The 24,576-nt window shown below is 37.0% G+C and overlaps 1 protein-coding gene across 10 annotated transcripts in view; it reads right to left on the bottom strand.

The window, feature by feature from the left end:
- Positions 1-24,576, bottom strand: part of LOC107224281 — a 305,837-nt gene that overhangs the window by 279,538 nt on the left and 1,723 nt on the right. For 9 of the 10 annotated variants that reach the window (XM_046745085.1, XM_046745083.1, XM_046745084.1 and 6 more), the window contains exon 2: positions 21,798-22,256. The gene's annotated coding sequence lies outside the window, so the exon portion shown is untranslated. Of the gene's footprint in view, positions 1-21,797; positions 22,257-22,859; positions 22,972-24,576 lie in introns of all 10 variants that reach the window. The other variant, XM_046745079.1, reaches the window with a different exon arrangement.

Here is a 24,576-nt window from a genome sequence, read left to right on the forward strand (position 1 = left end):
CACCTGGCGAAAATCTGTTACCTTATAGGTGATGATGAGGTTATAATATAGGTATAAACATCGGCATATGGAACATTACCTGCCAAGTCGGCCAGGGTTTGACCCCACCATTCTTAACCTGGTTGGAGCGTGCTTAGGTGATGGTATAGCACCTCTAATTGCAAAAGCTCTTCATTTGTATTCCACCGCTGTCGGGTAATGAATATTCAAACATTTTTATTCTCATTTTTTAGATTCTCGGAAATGCACATCAGCTCCAGATCATTCTTTTATATTTTTATGTACACGTCAAACAGTTTAAATTCCCAAGGATAAATGTTTTGGCATTTGAGAGTTGTCTTGAAAAGTATAAAATCAATTCAACTCCATACCAAATATGTTGAAATTAAGTAGAAGAAAAAATTGATATTGAGTAGAATTTTTCGAAAATACGATGTATGCAGTACGATACGAACAGTGGATTTATTTGTTTCACCTTCTGGTCGATAATTCTAGCATATTTTTTACACTACAATCGAAAGGATTTAAGAATCTTTTCAAGCACCTCTACTCAAAAATAGGCGCATGAAAAAAAGAACTGGTAGTTTCGGATGAAGTCTATAATCACTTAAAACAGTTGCAGGTAAGTTAGAAATATTGCTGAAATTGGAAAACCTGGTCAAAGTGAGATGAATTGCCTTGTAATCCTGTGAAATATTTAGTAAGTCTTATGAAATTTGCTGAAATCTCTTAAAATCCACTGAAACCCTCTGAAATATTATGAAATTTTTTGTAATTTTTTCAATCTTCTGAAATCCTTTAAAATCACTAGAAATCTCTTGAAATCACTTTCAGTCCTTTGAGATCCTTAGAAATCTCCTAAAATAATCTGAAATCATTTGTAATCTCCTGAAATCTTTTGAACTCTTTAAAACCTGTCAATATCTTTCGAAATCCACTGAAATCATTCGAAATCCTTAGAAATCCTTCAAGTTTTCGAAATATTAAAGGTCTACTGAAATCTTTTGTAATCTTTTGAAATCTTCTGAAATCTCTTGAAATCTTCGGAAAACTTTTGAAACTTCTGAAATGTTTTGTAATCATTTGAAATCTTCTGAAATGTTTTACAACCTTTTCAACTCTTCTGTAACGTTTTGTAATCTTTTCAAATCTTCTAAAATCCCTGAAACCTTTTGAAACCGTTGTAATCTTGAAATCAAGTGAACGTCAAATCCATGAGTGATTACCCCTTGACCGCACTTTAGCAAGCGTGAAACTATTGAGGTGAATAACTCGAATCCCTGACGCTAAAAGTAAATACTGTACATTGTAATCAAACTTTTGTAATTAAAATGATGAAGGTTTGAACTGCCAACTACAAAGTTTGAGAGATCTGAATTAAACAGGCCATTATTACCGTCAAATAAATTACACGTGAGAGGAAAGTCATGAATAAGACATAATTGCGGACAGTTTAGTGTTGGGCATTGTACCCTGTTAATGGTAACAGCTAAGACTCTTTGTGTCGATATTTACCCCTTCTAAATGTGTCTCCATGGGCTGTTCGAGCTGACAAATGGCTTAATCTGACTAAAGTCCTAGGCTGGTGATTAATTTTGAGCTTGGATCCCCCGTTGCCGAGGAATAAGAAATGAAAGATGACGTAGCATCGGTAAATATTGTCAAATAACTTGGATAACTGTGTTGTTTAAACAGCTTTCTGTAGTATAATTCTACAATTGTTTGTCAATATGAATGAACTTAAGAAATGATTTCAATGTGAAATTGAAATAATGAGTCCTAGGTTCGCTCGGAGATCAAGTTTTAGATCGACTTCAGCTGTGGTAGTTTCAAAACGAGACAAAGAGACAAACGAAAAGATCTCCCTGTCGTCAAAAGTTTGAAGAGCCGTTAAATAAGATTTTCGGAAAATTTCTGCAGGTACGCTCAGATAAGAAAGCATGTTCGTCCTTTCCTTTGTTTCTCTTTTCATTCTTTTCTTCGCAGTTTGTCCTGATTTGTTCTGAGACAGCTCTCGCTGACTTTGACAATACATGGGAAGGTGGCACAGTCCGGAATCTCGATCTCCTCTACAATACGGCGAGATTGCGAAGCGAAGGTAAGAAGGTATGAGTAGATAATATCGCTGGACCATTTTCCCCATAAATTCCCAGAGCCATAAAACGTTTTATCAGGAAAACTGCTCGAATCCGGTCACGTTTAGTCCTTTGACACAAAGCTTAGTCCTTCGCTGTATCTCTTATGTATACATGTGTATCGCAGAAGCTGTGACAAAAGACTACGGCTTTCCGGAAACGAGCCGAGACTTTCAAATTGAGCAGACTGCGTGTAAAAAGATTTTTTCTCTTTTAAAATTTCATCAAAGCCCGCACGCTCTGTACGAAATGATTAATGATGTTGGAAACATCGCTCTGGCCTTACGGGATACAAGCGTTTTGAGTCACTTTGGTTTGTTTATTATCCTTGTTTTGCGAAATTTAGAATATTTCATGGTCCTGAGTGGCCCAAGCTACTTTATGTAAGTTAGAAATGTTTGTACATCTTTTTGAAAATTTCAAACAATTTTATAGAACAACATGAAGGCTCCGAACGACATGAAAAACATGTTTAATTTCGATGCCAAAAAGTTGTGTGTCGAGACAACTGAATTTTTGCCATTAGAGAATCTTTATTAACGAAAAATAATTACCAAATATCAGGTTCAAACTGATATAAACTGCATGAGTGGAAAATGCTTTGCGAAGATTCCAAAAATTGGATTCTTTCCTTTCTTTTTTTCACTGATTTAAAAAAAAAAAACTTCGTGGTAAAATATAAGTAGGTACGTGATACCAAACGTCACAGAACACAGATGATGAGAAAAATTCCCCTGATATTATTCTTCCTTCCATTCCGAACCTTCGTCGCAAGCTAACCTTCGGATTATTACAACACCGGTCGTAAGACGGATTCCTTTAATCAAAGTGTCGACCTGTATTAATTTTCAGTAAAACCCAGTCACGTACAAGGAGGGTAGTATCAATTTTTCAAAGATACGTCGTCACATCAAAGGACAGGATATCAAACGAGCCATTACATGTATGAGCGAGAAATGTTCAAGATGGGCTCGCTTCGTCGAATTACTCAAAGTTTAACTGCACGATACAATCTTACCGCTGAGAGTAAACATCGACGGAATTTTCATTAAAAAATTGACGCCATTGACTGCAAATATTCTGCTCGAAATATCGTCCGTCAATTCAGTCTAGACGATGCTTAATAGATTTGATAAGAAGATTCCAATTTAATTATAAATGTATACTAAAAATAATGAAGTAAAACTTTTTTTGTCTTTCAACACCTGCAAACATCGAAGATTCGATGTTTTCACATTTTATACCAATGACGAATAACCGGAAAGGATAAAGATAAAAACACAGGTCAAAATTTCGGATTCGCAATACAGAAAGTGACCAAAAATGAGACTCGGTTTGAAAATGGTTTGGATATGTGTGAACTGAACGATAATTAAATAACAATTTCCTTCGAGTTCGGCCTGCGTTTGTGTAACGAACGCAGTTCGTTTGAAGGGTGACCTCCTTCTAGGTGATGGTTAAAGTCAGAATCCTCAACCAGGCGACGGAGGCGAAGAAAAATGAATTTCGGTGAAGAAAACCCTTCCCTTAAAGGGATATCATTTATCTTAGTGCTCATCGTTCTTCCCGGGCACAGTGGGATGTTTCAAGGAACAATTCACCCAACATGTGAAGTATCTACTAAGCAGCAGTCGCCTTGACCATTATGACCCCGAGCTGGAAGCTCGAGGCTACGATGAAACATTTCTGACCACTTAGGTGAGGTTATTGTATCACTGATGTTTCATTAATGTTTGCTTCCACACTTACAGGGTTGTTTCACGGAGATGTTACACGAGCAATTCAACACATGGTAAAACTGCCTGCATTTATAAAATTTAGGGTACATTTTGACGAGATCCGTCCGCAATTTAGGATGGTCCTTGAAAAGCTCATTTTTTAAGTTTGACTGGCTCACCTTTCAAATTAGATCCAAATTATTCAAAAATAATTCTCTTATTTTTCTAGTTATTTCCCCGTTTAACCTCTTCAAGGGTACATTAAATCTGCTGCATAGGTTTCGATCAAACTTGGTATACATGGGTTTCTTAGGTTACTGACTACGCATGTGAACCCAAAATTTGAAAATTCAAAATGGCTGATCTAATGTGGTGGACCATAGTCCATAAAGTTACTCAATTTTGATGACCTTCGGTTCTGAAGGATATTTGAGGTCACCGGTTACGAATCTAGACTCGAAATTACTTAATTCAAAATGGTGGATCCAATATGGTTGGCCAAAATTCCAAAAGTCACTTGATGTCGCCATATTGGATCCACCATTTTGAATTTTGTACTTTCAAGTTCAGATTCGTAATCAGCAGCCTTGAAAACCTCCAAGCGCCGAGTTTTATCGAAACCAAATGATGTTTTGGACTTTAGTCCGCCATATTGGATCCGTCATTTTGAATTTTCAAATTTCGAGTTCAAATTCGTAATCAGCGACCCAAGAAACTCCCTGTACAAAATTTTATCGCCATACGTTGAGTGAATTTAAAGTCCCCTGAAGGGGTTAAATGGGGGAATCCACCCTCTTACGGGAACGGGTGAAAATTAAGATAAAAATCTGAAAAAACAGGGGAACTATTTTCAAGGAAATCTGCCTGCACTCGGGCCTGATAATACACTTTTGTAAAATACACCTTGAATCGCATAAATGTCGACGGAATTCTGTAAAACGTATCATGAGTAGCATAAATGCCTGGCGATTTTGGTTTAGAATGTATTTTGAATTGCATAGATGCAGGCGGATTTTATTGAAATGTATTATGGATTGTATAAATGCAAGTGGATTTACCCTGGACGTTGAATTCCCCGTGTATCGTTTCGACAAAATAACCCGGTTCAAGTTCCTTGGCGAAAGCGGACTTTCAAATTTCACCAGAAACGAGCGAACGGCATACCTGAGCAATGGAGAGAAAGAGCCAACAAGTAGAAACAAAAAGAAAACTAAACGGAACGAAACGTTTCACATCACGTACCGCCAAAGTATATGATACTTGCATGCAGGTACGTAGAGCTAAACCTAAAAGAAAATATAAAGAAAATAGTGGATACATGTTTGAAGTTGAAGTTTTGAAGAAGAGAAGAGAAGACAAACTGCATGAACTTTTCCTCGGCGTAAATGCAACGAGCATGAGGTATGTCCAATCAATAGTCGCCTGTACATAGAGCAGAGAATTACTTTTCTTTATACAACGAATGTCGATTCCATTGCAATATCGTTATTCTCAGAGTTGTTATTTTTTTCTTTATTTCACAGTTCGACTCGAGTAACAATTAAAGATGTCAGGGTAAAATAGAAAAGTCAAAAAAAAAAAAAAAACTCGAGGATTACCCCGTTCCGGGCAACGAACAACACGAATGTACGTAAAAAATATTGACAAATTGTTTTTTACTTTTGGCAAAAATAAATCTAAATATTATCCTCAAAGCCAATTAACCTCTCGGAGCCTTTGGTTATTAAATGAACTTTCATCGCGCCAAGCAAACGGCTGAATCCTCACATTTCTCTCGACGATAAAATAAACTTTCCAAGTCCAACTAATTGTAAGCCCATCATGGCTTCCGTTAATTAACTTCTTTCCTACCTATATCGTATACACACAGGTATAATTAATATGGTATATTTACGGAGGACGTAATAATTCGGCACATTGATAAAATTATTTCCATCGACACGGAATGTGCCAAGAACGTGTTGAGGAAACATGTTCCATTTGGAATTTTCAAATAAGTTGGAAATACTTCTTTCCGTTTAGTTTTTTCTTTTTTTTTTTTTTTTTTTCATCCAACCTTTGCCACTTCCACCTGTATCCAATTTCGTTTTGCAACAATGACGGCAGGTCAAAAGCAATTCAACGCTCATATATCAGCGTAAAAAGTTTATTACTACGCAGAGAGTGTAACGTCGCTACGAATTTTTGTCAAGGTAGCGTAACTGCTTTTAATTAGAGCAACAACTTTGACTGCCCTATTGCTCTGCGATAATCATTACTAGCATTCAATTCCAATTAAATTATAATCAAAGTATCAATTATTCGTTTTCTCATACTGCATCATTTATTTAAATACTCTAAAATTGTCTGGCCTGTAATGTAAACCGAACTGTATGAGCACAAAAATTTTTATGAGGTTGAAATTAGTAACGTTAACGTAACGAAACATTGTCGGGGGGGGGGGGGATTACCATTCTGTAACTTTGTACTGACTTTGAAGTACTTAAATTTTCAAAATATGAATACCGTTGGACAAGTTAGATTAACTGTTATCATCAATCGGTATTATCACAGCATAGAACTTCGCAAAAATCTCCTTAACAGGGTAAGCAAAATTTCCACTATTTATTCATCCGGTTATTTCGAATGTGGAAAAAGGAATTTTCTCGATAACAACTGAAAACCGTCGCCGATGTTTGAACTTTCCCGCGGTGGTGAAAAGGAGCAAGAATAACCGTGTCTCGGTGGAAATATTCGAAAGTTGATTTTCACTCAGCCGTTTCATCTTCTTTATTTTAGTAACTCGTGGTGGTGGAGGTCTGCATCTGACCCTCGTACAAAGGGGCATTACGAATCGTTTGCAGACAACAGAAACTCTTATTGCTCGAATTGGTAACCGATAAACCTAATTGCTTTATTGGCCAAATGCCGTTTCCCACGATTTGGGTCGCCTACTCCGGCTTTCTTGCTGTCGGTCCCCATTGCCTCTGACAAATTACATCGTAGATCAAGCATCGTTGTACGTTCATGATACGTTTCTCAAAATATCCAACATTTGTCTAGAAAATTCTCTGCGATGCGTATGAGAGATGTGCCGTCACTACCGGTCCGTTTATAAATCAATACGAAAGCCCGACTCGACGAGCATGAGAGAATTTGAACAGAGTTATTTCACGTTCACAAGAAACAGCTGCAAAGATACGTTGAAACGGCGGCGAGGAATTCCGAAAACAGAAAGAGGCAAACGCCGGATGGAAAATGATCCTCTTCTCTTTATAAACGGAATAATACTTCGGAAGACGGTAGTTAGCTCGGTACTAATTAAAAGTTGAATGTGTACGTATAATAAAGAGGTTCGACTTACGTGCTTATAAATGCCCTTAAGCAGTTCCGAAAGTTGGATTGATCTTCAGGCAAAAATGCGGCACAGTACGCACAATTTTCTAGAACCCTAACAGGGGCTTAGACCATCTTAACCTTAAGCTTGTTCAATTAGCGTAATAACTCGGGATGAAAGTCTGCTCTTCGGTTCACATGATGTTGCAAAATTTAGTCGATTGGTATTTAAACCAACGTTTCAAGTTGTTGAGGAATGACGTTCATCAACGACTGAGCGTAAACGAAACAGAATATTACCAGCGAGTGTATCAGAGATTAAGAAAAGAGTAGAAAAAAAAAAAAAAGGTTGGAAAAAATCTCTGGGTGCGTTGTTTGTGCCAATGACAGTGAATGCGAATTGAAAAAAATCTTTATTAGTTACGCGTTAAGAATGAATTTGAGAAAATTTGACCGACGCAAACTGAGATATCAACAATTTGAGAAATGATTCAAAGACGATTAATCATAGTGTTGAAAATCATTAAACTCTGATATGTTTGATTAAATTGGAATGTTTAGGGCTTGTTTTGTTTACCACAAAGATCTCCAGAGATCACCTGAAACAATTGTTTACAAATGTTCGTCTTCGGAGTGGATGAAATTAGGGTTCAATAAATTTCTGTTGTACAGTTTGGCAAACAACTCGCAGAGATCTCTTCGAAAAAAATAAGTCCTAGAACGTTAGAATTGGCTAGAAAAGCACGAATGTTTCATCACTTTAAAGGTCTTAATTACGCACTGATAATACAGGTCTAAAACATTTTTTTTTACTTCAGTTTATATTTAAATAAATAAATTTTGATTCGATAAATTGAATAATAACCGAAATTCTCATGTATTAGTAATAAAGTTTACTCTTGTCTATTTTACGTTGATGAATAATCACCGGTCAGCACGAATTTTGAGTCTAGGTTCTAGATGTTAAATTTTGATTTCTTCCACGCAAGTAATAATAGAAACAACATTATCACCAGATAAAGTTTGCTTTTATAGAAACCAGCCTGATATTTTGTATTTTAAGAAAAGTAACCTATTTTATCAAACATTTATTGTGAATAACAGTTGATTAAACTTCAGTTTCGCATTTAAATTTTTCAGAAAAAATTTATTCAAATGCCAATAAAACTGTTCAATCTTCGACGAGTTACGTGGCGGAAATAAAAATTTGACATCTAGAACCCAAACTCAAAATTTGTGTTTGACCGGTGTAATTTCGTCAATGCAAGTCAAACAGATATCTTCCTTTCAAGTTCAAAAAAAAAATGTTCTTTTTGCTTGTGCTTTACTGAAAAAAACAACGTTCGGTTAGCGACATCCAGCCACTTTCAGGCTACAAAAAAAGTATTTATTTTATACATATGCATTATAACGATCTTAACCTGAGTTATAATCTATTATTAGAGATTTTTTACATTTTCTTACGAGTTAGGTTAGGTTAGGTTGCATAAGTGTTCTATGTTCTGATAATAAGCTTTTTTCTCAAGTCGTTGATGTCTTAGCTTGCGTCATTCAATCGTACCGCGTGATAAAGAATGTTCAACAATCAGAGCAAGCAAAACAATGCAACAGAGAAAAAATGAAACAACTGCTTATCGTAACTGATACGATGGATATTCTTCATCAGAAAGCTCGAATCATTTTGAAATGAACATAAATATATCTTCCCAAAGTCAAAAAACGGATTACAAGACATCTTTTAAACGTCTTTTTAGCAAATTTCAGTTTCGTGCTGTTTGGCAAGCAAATTTGAGACGATTTTTTTCAACGTCAAGTTGAATTGTAAGAGTGAATTACTTCAGACTTTTGAAGATAATAAAGTCTCGGTAAACAAGTATAAATAAGCGCAAATCAAATATATACATGGCGAACACACTCGAGCATCAAATCAAGTCTCAAGAGCTTACGGGTATACGTATAAGCTCTTGAGACTCGAGACTTGATTCAAGTATACTTGAACTCGAACTCCACACAATTTACTACATGACGCAACTGTATTATATACAAATACATAATACATCGAGTGTAAACCGCGATCAACGAAGACTTTTATCACTGCTTCGTGAACACGATTCGATTTATAATCAGCCTTGTTATCACAGAATTAATTGGCTACCACTTTACACAGCATTGGAACGGATTAAATGATAATTGTTTAATCGAATCCGTAAATTCACAAATCGATTAATACCCTGCAGGCGTTCGGTATCGTCGTTCCTGATGATCTTGGGATACGATGTAATCTTGAACAGTGTACTTGTGATCGGCGACCAGTCTACTTCACTACGAAATAAATCATGTCTGATTCGATTGAATTTTACAATGCTGGAAACAAACTATATTTCCCAAATGATGGAAATTTACTCTTAAAATAAATAATTGTCAACCATTTGGTTTCGGAAACTTTGTAATTTCGAAAATCATTCAGCCTCAGATATTTTGTAAAGCTGCTCAACTATTACAAAAAGAGAGAAAACCGTTTATTAGCTCTCCAGCAGTGCTGTTTGTATCAAAGATGATGAATACGAATGAAACAATATAACTACTTATTATACTGTGAAATAAATTGGAGCAAATTCGAGTGACACAGACTAAAATATCAACGGTTAAAGAAAAGGTTTTATTGTTAGAACGATTAAAACGATTTAACTCTGGTATTATTTGCATGATTTTCACGTTTTTCGGCTCGTTTTTCTCGCTGACCAGATCCCCACAAATTGTTTGGAAAACACTCGAGGAGACTGTGGCTACAGTATAATTATAACGCATATTTTTCGTACCGTGCTTACTAACAAGTATTTTTACCCCCTCAGAATAAAACTGTTCGTAAAATTCGACGGGGTATTCATACAGTTATAGATTAAATGACAAGTGGTTGCAATGATTTCAAGCGATTTCAAGCTATTTCGAAGGATTTCGTACAATTTCATGCGATTTCAAGTAATTTCAAGCGACTTTAAAGTGGTTTCCGATTTCACGCGATTACACGTGATTCCGAGTCATTGCAAGTGATTTCAAGCGAATTTAAAGTGGTTTTCAATTTCAATCAGTCAACACACGTGCAATTTTATGCCGTTTTAAACGATTACATGTGATTTCACGCGATTACACGTGATTTCGAGTGATTTCAAGTGATTTCAAGCGAGTTTAAAGAAGTTTTCACGCGATTTCACGCGATTACACGTGATTCTGAGTTTTCCGATTTTTGATTACAATAACTGAACAAGCGTGTGATTTTGTGTTGCATATTATGCGATTTCAAGTGATTTCACGTGATCACACGTAATTTAAAACAACTTCACGCGATTACACGTGATTTCGAGTGATTTCAAGCGATTTCAAAGTGATTGCTTTCCAAAGCAGTTTCCGATTTCAATAAATGAATACTCCCCGTCGGTAAAATTGTTCTAAGGCGATCTCTAGAGATATCTACGGTAATCGAAATAAGTCCAAAAGCATGAAAATGGGATGAAAAGCACCGGGATGCAATCGCGACGAAACATTACAATTAAATTCTTGATATCTCGGTTCAAAGTAGATATTCTGCTGTACGGAAATTCGCGAACGGTCTTTTCCTTCTGAACCTAACCTTTCGTTCAGACGACTGAGCGCATATTTCATCCCTGAACCTTTGTGATTCCCTCTCAGTCCAGCCATGGCAACATTCCAGCGACATTCGATAACTAGGTGGGATACTTGATACTTACTTGCACCACGTCTATTTAGCGAGTAAGCAAACTTGGAAAGTTCTGTCTACGATAATATAGACTCTGCAAGCTCGACGTAATAAATTCACCGGAAGTCGCAGTACCAGAATTGTATGTCTGCGGGTACAGCATGATTTTAACAACTGGCTACCCGCCGTGTTTTGCCTCGGTTTCGCCAGCCCGGAGCCAGATATAGGTTACATATATATACATATATATATATGTATATTACATATATCTGTATATCATCTGCAATATATCACAGCCGGGCTATGGCTTGAACGGGAAAACTCCCGCGGGGAAATATTGTCCCTGATCCTCGGCCGAACCGAAGTAGGAGAAATACCACGTTAATTTTATGTCACAGAAAAATCCTCTTGCTGACAATGAGCTATAGAACGAACTGTATTATCCACTTCGTTCCTCCTCAGCCCACATCTGCGTGTTACAAAAACTCGTTATTTATTGTTATACGCGAGACGATTTTCCCTACCGGACCATTTTCCGCAGTGTGTAATAATTTCCGAAAATTGTACCGTACGAACCGTAATTTAAATCACTCGCTAGGTCCAGGTAAGGGAACGTTTAAATATTACGTCACGCTGTTTCAACTTATTGTAATACGACGGACAATGTTAATTTTCGGATCGCGAAACAAATGAAACGTAATATTTGAATGACTCCTGAGTGATTTTGCAAATTTCTGCATAAATTTAAAATTCAGCATTAAATTTCGCTGATTTGCAACCGAAGTAATCAACCTTGTGAGAGAGTATCCAGTGGATGAAACACGGAACTTGGATCAAAACAATTTCTGCGATATTGAACGGAGAGAAGGGAAAAATATTTTTAAAAATCGTAGAGAATCGTGAATATCGATTTTTGGTCAATTTTCGTAAAAAGATTTCAAAATCTACTGATATCTAAAATGATGCTATAATTATGTAAATTCTTGTAGAATTATACGAATCAGGCATACGAAAATTTACAAGTCAATACAAACAATTTCAGTTTTACGGAGACAGCTGTAGTTGGTTGGAATTTTTTTTTATCGAGTGTTGAGGAAATCTACAACTCGAAAAGGAAGAAATAATTTTACATACAATTTCGCGGACAAATATCTTGAACCACCGCTCCAAGTCGCAACTTTCTCGCAGAGAAAACTGACCCAAGAAAAGTTGAGTACCCAGCAGACGGTGGGTCTACATTCAAAGACTCCTCTTGTTATCTTTTGATCACAATCTCCGTGGATTTAGAGAAGCTGTAGTATATTTTTAATGTCACCCTATCTCGCTACGCAAGTTTTAGGGCGAAAAGACGTATCGCTTGTTTCTCTGAACCAGGAATTCTACGGTATTCTACAAAATATTGCAACAAGTTCCAAGATCGATGTATACGAAAAGAAAAACGATCGCGAAATTGCAAACCATTCTAAAACTTTGATAAATCTATGAAAAACACTGAACTTGATGAAAAATTGTGTGCAAAAATTACGATCACGTGTTCTAAACTTCTTCTGGAAAATCGTGCCAATTTTTTTTACCTCAACTTTGGCACCAAATCAATGGAAGTGGTTCTAAATATTGTAAGCGATTGTAAACGAGTCTGTGGAACGTAAAATTTAAGTGTTTTCAAACGATAGCGATCTGCAGAAGCGTTTCGTTATAATATTGTACAACACTTTGGGTAATAAAATAAGAAACGGAACGCGGAACGAGGAAAATTTGAAAAATGTTATCTGAATGCTAATCTCGAGTCTTCGGACTGTGTCGATTTATTCTATTCAGCATTTTACATTCTCGGAAAATCTTAATCGCTGTCACTGATATTATTTGAAGATAATTCGCACGCATCAATTTTCACGTACGCAAAAATTACGAGTTTCAGAAAGCTCATCACCTCTTCTTACCGTCATTATCGTATCCAGTATCATCATAAATGTCACATGGACGGAGACCCAGTGTCGGATATTTCACTCGCTTGAAATGTTCGAGGCTAGCTTATACGGAAATTTCGTTTAGCCAAACTTCGTTTTGTGATTTATGTAGGTCGCGATATATCATGATCTCCACGATTCGCGCTCACACACACACACACACACCACACAATACTCTGCTATTCTGCTGACAACAAATCGTACGGATTCCAGAGGTTCGGAAACTGTCAAATATTGCCAAATAATGAATAATCGGAACGTCGCAACAACTTCTACCTGTGTTCAATTTTTATTTCTCCCAGTTATCTGTTGGGTCACCGAAGAAAATCGTTAAACTCAAAAGCCGCAGTTATCGTCTGATACGTACGTATTGCAAAATTTCTTCAACACCAATGTCACAGATTTTTATTAGATACTGTTAGATCAAAATTCTGTTTCTATGCTCTGACATGCAGATCCAACCATTGAATATGTAATATAATCCAACCACGTATGATCTGATCTATTCTGATCTATCTGTATAGAGTTGGATTTGATTTGATCCAACAGCATAATACACAACAAGATCTATATTCAAAAAAAGTAAGATCTAATTAGATATGAATACGTCTAGTTATATTTCCCCGAAGTGCACAGTGAAGAATGTTTGAATACACAGGTCTGCAGCGAAAAAACTGCGCAGATTTTTTATACTGTTTCTTATAGATTTTTACTCACCGAAACCGGGAAAAATATTTCGAAAATTCCATCACATCATGTTTCTTTTTGAACTCGTGTTTGTAGTTTCGTTTAGACTGAAACTTCCGTTTAACTCGAAATCTTGTATCCTATTCTTGATTCTAAGAATCCTATACAAAATTGATTCCTTACTTTCATTTAACATGTATTAGAGTGAAACTCAAGAATGAATACTAACAGGAAGAGAGAAAATGGAAAGCGAAAGCGTGTTCGAAGAAGTTTAAAAGAGAAGAAGAAGAGGTTTCGTAGGGCAAAAGAATGAACACGGAACGTTAAGAACATTTCACCAAGAAATTTTTTGTTTAATATTACAAGAAATATTGTTTAGTTCATTGTAATGAAACGGTGGTATTTTCATTATTGTTATGCAAGCACCTCGTATTTTTCAAAAATACTCAATGCGACGGAAGGAAATGAAAGTAATTTTTGTATTCGTCAGACTCGACAACGTAATATTTACCAAAAACATCCCATGCAGATGAAGTAATAAAACATTATCTCGCAGACCTGTGATACCTCCGGTATTTTGCTTTCTACGCGGAAAAGACACCGAGGAAAGTGATAAAAATCGAAATGTGCACCATAGTGGGTACAAGGAATCCTACTCTCACCTCGACGGACGCGATTTTAACATTACTGTTAGTTTATGTGTTTTTACCGGCATGGCATTCTTATTTTCCACATATACAAGACACGTGCATATATCTTCCCTCATTCTTGCCCCTCGTTTTCCTTTTTCCCGTTACGGTGCCTGCAGCTCGAGGAGGCATGAATAGCGAATGCGCGAAGTAGAAAGAGAAATGTCCTTCCGAGATTTGCCGGCGTTCACGGGGGGACAGCGTTTGAATTGATCACATGGTGCCGGTAAATGGAAGCCTGGAGGCATCAAATTGTGTGCGACGACCAAACGTGGGGGAATCCTCACCGACGGCGCTCCTTTCCGCCCGAATCCCATAGCCAGGAGCGAGGTTTAAGCTGGTATACCTATGCCGGCGAGCCTTCCCTCCGCGTATAAACACACAGGATCGAGCAGTCCGCAGGGTGGAAATTTTTTCTTCGCTGCAACCCAAACAGGAATCAGAGTTGACAGTCCGGAGTCCGTTCGAAATTTCAGCGTTATGAAAACGTCGCTGGGAAAATAGGCAGCTTATATACCGAGAGGATCTCTTGAAAGAACCTGATCGTCATCTAGTCTATATGCGTAGCCAACCTTCTAAAAATTTTACTAACGTCCAGTATTGCCACCGAAACCCAGTGTTCCCAACCGTAACGTAATTATAGTACATGTCACATAATTTGACTACTTGTACTATGTAACATTGGACCCGTACTATAACTCGTAAATGTACTATAATTTCACGTTCACTGCCATCACATGTAAATTGTTCCTCGTTCCGTTCGGTTTTTCTTCCTCGTCGATGTTTTGCTAGAATCTTTTCTTCCCCCCCCCCCCCCCCCCCCGCCCCCCGATTCCCCATAATCGCTGTTCGACCATGAGTCCGTTTCACCAAAGGAAAAAAGACATTATTTAAATAAAATAATTGAATTTGAGTGTTCATAGGTGTTTTTTGTTTCTTTTCACGAATCAATTTTACGTTATTCAGGTTTTCTGAAAAATACTAGAATTTTCTTATGCGTACGATAATGCTACGGCCCTGGCCACATAATTCTGATCGACGGGGTTGGGAACGCTGGCGAAACCTACCATGATTATGTAAACGTACCATAATGGGTGCTTTCCATTTACTGACTCAAGTCGACTTGTGTCGCTATTTCTGGTGTATTCTTTTGCCCAGATTGGCCGATTACAACAGAAATAGCGACACGAGTCGACTTGAGTCAGTAAATGCAAAGCACCCAATTTGACGTCTCGTATAACCATGTAATATGACTTGTTGGATTGACACGCATTCTAAGGTTAGATTCGACGGTCATGGGTTATGTTAGGTTTATTGAGATTGAGTTACTTTCGCGCTTGGCCGACTATGGCGCTGTAGGTTTCTCTGTGTTGCCAACATAACTGTCTAGTGTAAAAAATTAGCCGTCGCAGATTCATTGTCCCTGTACATTGTCATGACATGTGTACCATAGATCACAAATGTTTGTATAAAATTGTAGACATGCATAGTTTCTTTTTTTTTATGAAGAATTGTTAATTTTTGTTAAAAATTATAGTATCTTTTAGATTATTCTATTATTATAAAATCTACAGGATAACCTCGTTTTATTTAATAAAACTGTAACTGTTCTTATTCAAGTGTAGATTTTCATATGAATTCGTGTAATTAATTTTACAAGAGGTGACGGAATTTTGTCTTTGTTTACGCAGAGATTCGTACTATTTACGAAAATTCACCGAATCTTGGTTAAATTTTTTCGAGTAATAGATGTTTCCTTTTTTTTTTGCAGATGATTTTAGATGACAGCACTTTTTGTTTGTAATACTTTATTAGATTGTGTAAAAAAAATCCGCATAAGAATACAATGATTTTCTATCATGTTTCCTGTATTCCCATAAAATATCGTAGAAAATATTTTCACCGTGATAATTTGAAGAATGTGTTTGCGTGCATCGAGTCTGTGCTCGTTCGTAAATCCAGTCATGCACTCCACGTGTATCAAGATTTAGTAATAAGTTGAAGTGCGAGGATCCGTCTCAGGAATTATATAACGATGATGGCCGGTCGGAGAGTCGACTCGAGCCAGTTAGGTAATACAATTTTCTATTTTGTCCCATCGGGGTAATGGAGGGCACCGTGCAAAAGCCGAGAACCTCGGGAGAATTGGTTGGGGTCGGTTGGCGAAAGAAATTAGAGTTGTTAGCAGTGGGGACGGATCAGCGAAACGAGAAGAAGGACCGAGTAAGAAAAAACAGATGAAGAGAGGACCCGGAAAAACATGACTGGGGAACTCTCTATTAAACCACGGCATGAAAAAGGCTGGACATCATGTGCAGCGATGTGAATTATTCGAGAGGATGAAGGTTGGCCGGATGAGTCACCAATTTCATTTCAATTCATACTGTTTTTCACCTAAGGTGTTCGTCATATCCAACCTCAGATAAGATTTCCACAAATCATTTCACTCAAAGCTCCACAATAGTCCATTCAATCGGGACTAAAAAAGATCTTTGCCCTACAATAGGTGCGGTAGAAATACGTTATTTATTTTAGAAATATGTTATTCAGTTCCAGGCCTCGATAAAAAATTTAGGGTTTGGAATAAGGTACAAAAAATAGTTTTTTGCAAAATAATTCCTCAACGCTCGATCCCACGACAGGAATGTTTAATAAAAATTTGAAGAAGACTGAATTCCCTACATTTTTTGTAAAAGCATATTTTTTGTCAGTCAGACGTATGACGAAAAATTCGTCCAACACATGAAAGCAGAATTCTCTAGTATTCCCGTTATTCATGGCAATAATGATGATGGAGCGAGGATTCTTATTTTTACAAGTAACTCAGAGATGATGCAGGAAATTTTTCTCAGAATCTAATCAGATCCGAGTTGAATCATTCAAACAAAACCAATGACTCAAATGCCATCTAAATTGGTCGATCCAGACACAGAAGTTCCATTTTCGAGAATATCTGAGGAATAGCTCAATTTATTCTGATCAAAATCGAATCACTTTAAGTTTAGATTAGCTGCATCAATTAAAACCAAAATAATCAAAATCCGTTGCAGTTCATTTTCCAGATATCGTCGGACAAAAGCTCATCACCATTGACCTCCAAACGCGGAGATCTGGTGATAGCTGAACTTTACATTTTCAGAACGATTATGACAAAATTTCCCGATTCTCTGATATCACGGGACAGAAAGTTAAAAATATGAATTCCAAATTACTCTAGGGAATAATCTAGGGATAATCTAGGGAATTTTCTCCACTCCTCTGTACCTACTTTTTTTCTACTTTTCGTTCAAAATTCAGAATCGTCACAAAAAGCGTAACGTGTTAAAATTTAAGGCCGTGTTCGTAAGTTGACTGACAGTAAAATTCCCTAGGACAGAGTCAGAGCTATTCACGAACTTGGAAGCGCAAAAGAGATGAAAGATTGCTGACAGTACTGTCGGTCAATTTTCGAACACTGCTTAAATGTAACAAATTTGACAATTATATCTTTTCACATGCAAAATATCAGGCTTAGTCATCGATGATATAATACAGAGAAAAGATATTGGAATTCTGCTTTTTACGCGGAATCTAGTGAAACAACTAGTCCCGGTAGACTTATATTAAATAATAAAGATACTTTAAAAATCATGTATCCCAAAAAACAAGGATTTCATCGCGTGTTTCATGAGGATTCTAAATTTAGTAAAAACAAAAAATAAGAAGAAGCAAGATTTTGACACTGAATAGTATAAATATAATTTGAAAGCTATAAAGAAGTGAGGTTATATTGCTCGATTTGTATAGACTTTTCATGAGAATTGTAACGAGTCGCAAGGTTTGGGTCAAACAAATAGTTCTTAAATGAGTTTTCTATCCAGAACAAGTAAGAATGAGCTCTGCTGTGTTGCCGACAGAATTAGCCACTTCGTGATGATGCGCCACCTTTAATGAGGTGAATAACTTGATTTGGACGCCCAGTCAGGAGATTTTCTCGGACCCCGGATCCAGAGGGTTTCAGAGTCGCATTGTTAGGACAGAAAGAAAACCTGACAAATGAAACGTGACAAATCGAAAACCATAATAATGTCAATTTTCTCCAAGCATCTATAGTATCATAAATTCCGATTCAGTTGCGAATATTCCATTCGAAATAATCTGTGTTGTACAGGCTGTTCCAAGCCAACTCACCCAGCCTCTGAACCAAACTATTTTTAATTTGTTTTTTAACAGTGTATTCCCCATGCGGAACACCATCGAAAAATTTTGTTTACATTTTTATTCTTATCAATTCGCTCGATTATCAGATTTTTAGAAGTGATTCGTACTCTTATGCAAAAATGTACGAAGTTTTATGAGATATTGAATTTCTCGGGGTAGTTTGATTTCAAATCTTCTTCTGCTCGATGGTAGATGATTGAAATATTATCAAAAGAACAACGATTTCCTATCTAAAAACCTTGACTTTTGTTGAAATCATTTCTATCGAGGGTTCGGCAAGGGTCTGCGAAACATGGCAACGGAGCTAGGATTGGCTAAACTCTCCCCAGAGAAACTGTAATGGGGTTTGCAGTTTCCGAGTACACCTGAACCTGGGGTCAAACTATGCGAAGTATGCTCGTAACTGCGGCTGGAGTAGTGAATAAGGGAGGGTGGAGGGAGGTCCTGTCCTCTCCACGCTCGCAACCAGCTCGACCACCCGGCTCTGACGTCACTTATTATACCATAAACACGTTCGTCAACGGTGGTCAAGGATTCCCCTATGCGGTCTACGCTATGTGCACCGTTCTAATTGAGCGACAATGATCACACCGAAACCGAGGAAGCCACGTTTGGTTTATCAGGCTTGACGGAACTACAGGCCCGACTTTCAAACAGCGCCCCTAGCGGCAGGAAATTTGGACTCCGCAGAATCCTTATGGGAATTGGTTCCTCGTCGAATTGATTGGATTTTTACTATGTTACGGTACATATCCTCCCCATCAAAAGTTATCACGGAGCACAAGTCCCAAAAATCACTAGTTTCCGAGATACTGGCTTCGGAAGAAAGGTGTACAGATTTTTTCATACCAATGGTTTTACTGACTTTTATGAATTATAAAGCTTCAAGGGGACTTTCAAACAGCGCCTCTAGTGGCAGGAAATTGGAACTCCGCAGAATCCTTATGGAAATTGGTTCCTCGTCTAACTGGATGGATTTTTACTCTGTTACGGTAGATATCCTCCTCATCAAATGTTCTCACAGAGCACGAGTCCCAAAAATCACTAGTTTCCGAGATACTGGCTTCGGAAGAAAGGTGTACAGATTTTTTCATACCAAAGGTTTTACTGACTTTCATGAATTATAAAGCTTTAAGGGGACTTTCAAACAGCGCCTCTAGTGGCAGGAAATTGGAACTCCGCAGAATCCTTATGAAAATTGGTTCCTTGTCTAACTGGATGGATTTTTACTCTGTTACGGTAGATATCCTCCTCATCAAATGTTCTCACAGAGCACGAGTCCCAAAAATCACTAGTTTCCAAGATAAAGGTTTCGGTAGAGAGGTGTACAGATTTTTTAATACCTATGGATTTCCTGATTTTTACGAATTATACAGCTTTAAAGGGACTTGAAATCGAACACATCGCTCAAAAAACTGCGCGGGTTTTTCTCGAAAATAGGCAAGAAGCTCTGATTGATTCGATCAGTGCATTGATTCCGTCCATGAACTCGCTGGTTTATTGGAAGGACGTGCAGCGTTAGATTTCGCGTGAAATACGAGACCCTCCGACTCTTGCAATAATCGACTTGTCCTGTTTTTCACGCTTCTGCGGAGTTTCTGCGAATCGGCTGTGCAGTTTTTGAGTGATATATTTGATTCAAGTCCCCCTCGAAGCTTTGTAATTCGTTAAAACAGCGTAATCCATAGATATCAAAAAATCCATAACACCCTTCCGAAGCTCATATCCCGGAAACTAGTGATTTTTAGGACTTGTATCCTTGAGAACTTCTTATCGGGAGGATATATCCTACAAAATCCTAAAAATCCAGCCAATTCAACCAGGAGTCAATTTTCATAAGGATTCTGCGGGGTCTTTTCGGGAAATGTTTTGAAACGAAGATCGTGCTTCTTGGTATCGCTGCAACCCTCGATCCTTTGTGGTCTTATCGTAATGTTACACTTCTTTAACGAATTTTTGTTCTTGTAGGGTTAATAAACAAACAAATACCGTCAACTAATTCGAATATACTAATTGGCTAGATACGTTGCATTATTATTCTTTTCGTTCTAAGCGATCAACCCATTTTTCACTTTCGGATTGTTGTGTCGAAGATTGAAGGCCAGTCGTCGGAAATTGCCCGAAACAAGAGTACAAGTTCAGTTTGGTAATTCGAGTTGTCGCTAGCGTGCAAACGACGATCGAGTTGCGGACCAATTAGAAAAGTCATACAAAGTCGTTTCCTTTGTGAACCCCGAATTTCTCTCTTTCTGATAAATCACTTACAGTTGCACGTAGAGATAACTTTATACAATAAAACTACAAGTTCGCACAACTGTTGAAAACATCTTGAAATTCGAGGGCAGAAAAAATTGGTTTTTATAGAATTAAAAAAATTCATTAAGATTTTCATAGAAAATTGTAGGAATTTTTCACCAATGTAACTAATTGTTGAACTCTCTTGACGCAATTCTTCAAAGATTTAACAAACGTTTGCCACGTGTATACTAAATTTTAATATCTGTGCAATTAGCATTGATTCACGTACAAATCAATACAAATCCATCATGTTCTAAATCATCTTGTAAACGTAATTCATTTTACTATCTGAAGATCCCAGTTACAGTCCATAATAAAAAAAAATGATATCAAATGTCCAACATTTTTTCACACCACACTTGTACGTTGACAGAAATGATTTATGTTCACCAGTCAAGCTAATTGAATTCGAAACACAAAATTCTTCGTAGGTGTTACTTTTGTTTTCTGCCAACAAATGAAAACTCCTGACTTGAGAATGAATGAAAAATAATGGTACCGGCATTAATAAAAATGTAAACAAACGCTCAGGTGTAATTAATTCAAGCCGTGTAAATACATTTTCTTATAATCAAACATCTCTGACAATGAAACCGATAATTTCCACATTTTTACCGTCCGTAATTGCGGCACAAGTAATAACATTGAGATTGAACGACCATTGCAAAATTTATTTGAAAAAAAAAATTCGTTCTCATTACTTTTAGGAACGAAGATACGTTAGAGAACTGCAAAAAATTCATTACCCGTTTTTCTTCAAAGAAACTTGGAAAAATCTTCTGATCTGAGAAAAATTCACCCATTGTTCTTATGATGTATTCTCTCGAAAGACTTTTCGTACCGTAGACCTGATCGATAAAAAAAAAGTCAAAGTTACAGCCAAAGAAGAAAAAGTTTAGAAGTATTGGATATAAAAAATTAAAACAATCTTTCGTCTGTCTGACTTGTTATTTATATACGGCTGTTTCTTTCTCTTAATACCTAGCGTAGAATTATTTCTCACGGCTGACCCGTTCGACCTGTATAATTGTGATAAATAAATTGAGATATAGAATAAAAAAAGCGTCTCCTACCTTTATTTCTGCTCAGCTAGTCGGTATTCTTGCTATTTATAACACTATCTTCTCCGTCGGGCATATTTCACATTCCGGAGCAAATCCTCACATCATTCCACGTTCCTAATTAACCTTTGTATTATTTTATTTATTTTTTTATTTTTTTTTTAATTAATTTTATTTAATTACTCTCTGCAATGTCGTTTAATTGCGTCAAACCACACACGAATCAATGATACAATTTTTCGTAATTCTCTCGTCGATGATCACAAGGTATTTTACTGCACGAATTTTAACATTGTAAACGTTTTCGTTCAACGATTGTTTGTGTACTTAGTTTTATTTTATTTTTAACATTTAGCACAGATTCACCCACCGACTACACAAAAAGTTTGTCCTTCAATTAAAACACGAGTAACGGTTTCAAGTTTTGATTCATCAATTCACTGGCACCATGAGACCTGAACCACTTTTAAGCTGCAAAAAATTTCAAACATTTCACAAACAACTCGAACCAAGCTATGGGTGAAGAAAAAAGGGGATTTCCGGAAGTTGCTAACGAGTTTCCACATTGAAATAATTAGTTGCGAATTAAAATATGCATGGACGCGGTGAGTAATTATGGTGAATAATATACAGAAAAATTAAACTGAATTAAGCGTATATAAAAATGAATATAGAACGCGGGATTTTTACTGGCTCTTTTTAATTAAGCGGAGCTTCGGGATCCCTGAAAAATTTCGAGGTAACGAATTTTCATGATGTTTCTTTTAATTTTCTCACATTTAAACTTGACTAAAAGCTACATTTGCTCATCTTGAATTTCCCCCCAAAAAAAGGCAAATGATCAGCTTTATTTAAAGTGAATTTCGTACTTTGATTTGCAGTTTTGTGAGGCTCATGATTTCAAATATTTTTAATTTTTTTTTTTGTTCCTTTAAACTCTCGGCAGTTTAATAGTGCAATACCGAATTGAGACTGCAAGATCGGGGGCCGGTAAAAATAAAGTTCCGATAGAGCAAAAATTCCCAAAAACAAAGTTTCTAAAGAACAAAATTTCGAAAATTAAAATATACTCACACAGCGTAGTTTACTCAACGACTGGGTGTAGAAAATCAGAAAAAACCGGAAGTCAGAATAAACAGGATTCCGTAAAATTATCGAAAATCCAAAACAAAGAAAGATCAAAATGCTGAAATTTCACCAAGCCACAAATTGACGGAACTGAAAATCTTGGATTATTTAAAATTTCCATATTTCCAATTGTTAAATATTCTCATTTTCGCACTTTCGGCATTTTGTCCTTTCGGAATTTTTCGCATTCGGGACTTTGACCGTCGGGTTTCGGACCATTCGAAACTTTGACGTTTCGTCACAGTTCGATTTCTTTACTCCAAGTTTCGCCGGAAAAAAATTCGAAATTTCGCGCATGCGGAACTTTTCAAATTCGGAACTTCAACCCCGCCCCCGAGTTCGACATCGAGAGGCCGATACACTCGAATTCAGAGGCAGCCTGAGAGCTAAGCGCTGAACGGCTCAAGTAGTACAGCCACCGTTTGGTCGGGCACTCGATCAGCCAAGGCGCAAGGCTCAAGATTTTGGCAGCGGTATAATTACGAGACACCGAGTCCAAAATTAAGCGAGAACAAGAAGGTCGAAGCGAGCGAATCGTGTTTCACCCTTTTTTCCCTTCACGAGCAATGACGTCGTTTCAGACTTTGAGAAATGATGGAGTTTGTAGTTAAGGTTGAGCACGCGGTCGTTGAGAGAAAATCGAAAAATCGAATCACTCACTATTTGCAGTTTTCAACAATTTTCCAAACTTTTCTTAAAGACCACGGAAGAGCGATCATAAACCCTATGAATTCTCATAATTTAAACCAAATTCATCGCTCAGGAGAAGAAAAAATTCCAATGTATACGATTGAATGAGGTTCACTTGAAAATTTTAAAATCCGAAATCAGGATGATGAAAAATTTCGTTAGGTTAGGTTAGGTTGGAAATTTTTAGATCCGAAATCAGAAAGATGAAAAATTCGGTTAGGTTAGGTTAGGTTAGGTTAGAAATCTGAAGATCCGAAATGAGGATGATTAAGAATTCGGTTAGGTTAGGTTAGGTTAGGTTAGAAATCTGAAGATCCGAAATGAGGATGATTAAGAATTCGGTTAGATAGGAAGTGCAGCGGAGAAAATTATAAGCAGCCGGTGCAAGGAAGAGCGGAAAAGAAAACCGTGAAATTGAAATAAATAACTAAACAGTCGGTGCAGTGACTTTGTACGGAAGACTGCGAAGTTGGACAGAAGTTGACTTTGTTGGAGCCAGGTGCCGGCTTTATTTGAGACTAGACAATATTTACTCGAACGGATGAACAACTGACTCGGGTGTATAAGCAAACGAGTGTGAAGAGGTGATAAATTTGCTCCGGGCACAAATCAAATAGACCGGATCAAAATATTCCGTCACCTAACTTAGAGGAATTATTAATTTAAGGAGGTTGGATAGCCAAAAATCGACGTGGTTTATCGATATTATCACAGGGCTGGCAGTGTTCAAGTCGTCTCAAAAAAGTGAAAAAAGTGACTGTCAGACATAAAAAAAAGCAACTCAATAGTAACCGATCATAATTAAGTACAGTAATCGAACGAAAAGTGTTGCCACAGTTTTATTCATTTCATTAGAAATAGCCATATTTTCAGTTACGTCACTGCATACGGGTTTTCATTGCTTTTGACATCTTTTTCCTCATTAAAAAAATTTATCATTGTACACGATATTCAGTAAATGAGTGAGAAGTGA

This window comes from Neodiprion lecontei, chromosome 7 (genome assembly GCF_021901455.1).
Source record: "Neodiprion lecontei isolate iyNeoLeco1 chromosome 7, iyNeoLeco1.1, whole genome shotgun sequence".
Taxonomy (NCBI): domain Eukaryota; kingdom Metazoa; phylum Arthropoda; class Insecta; order Hymenoptera; family Diprionidae; genus Neodiprion; species Neodiprion lecontei.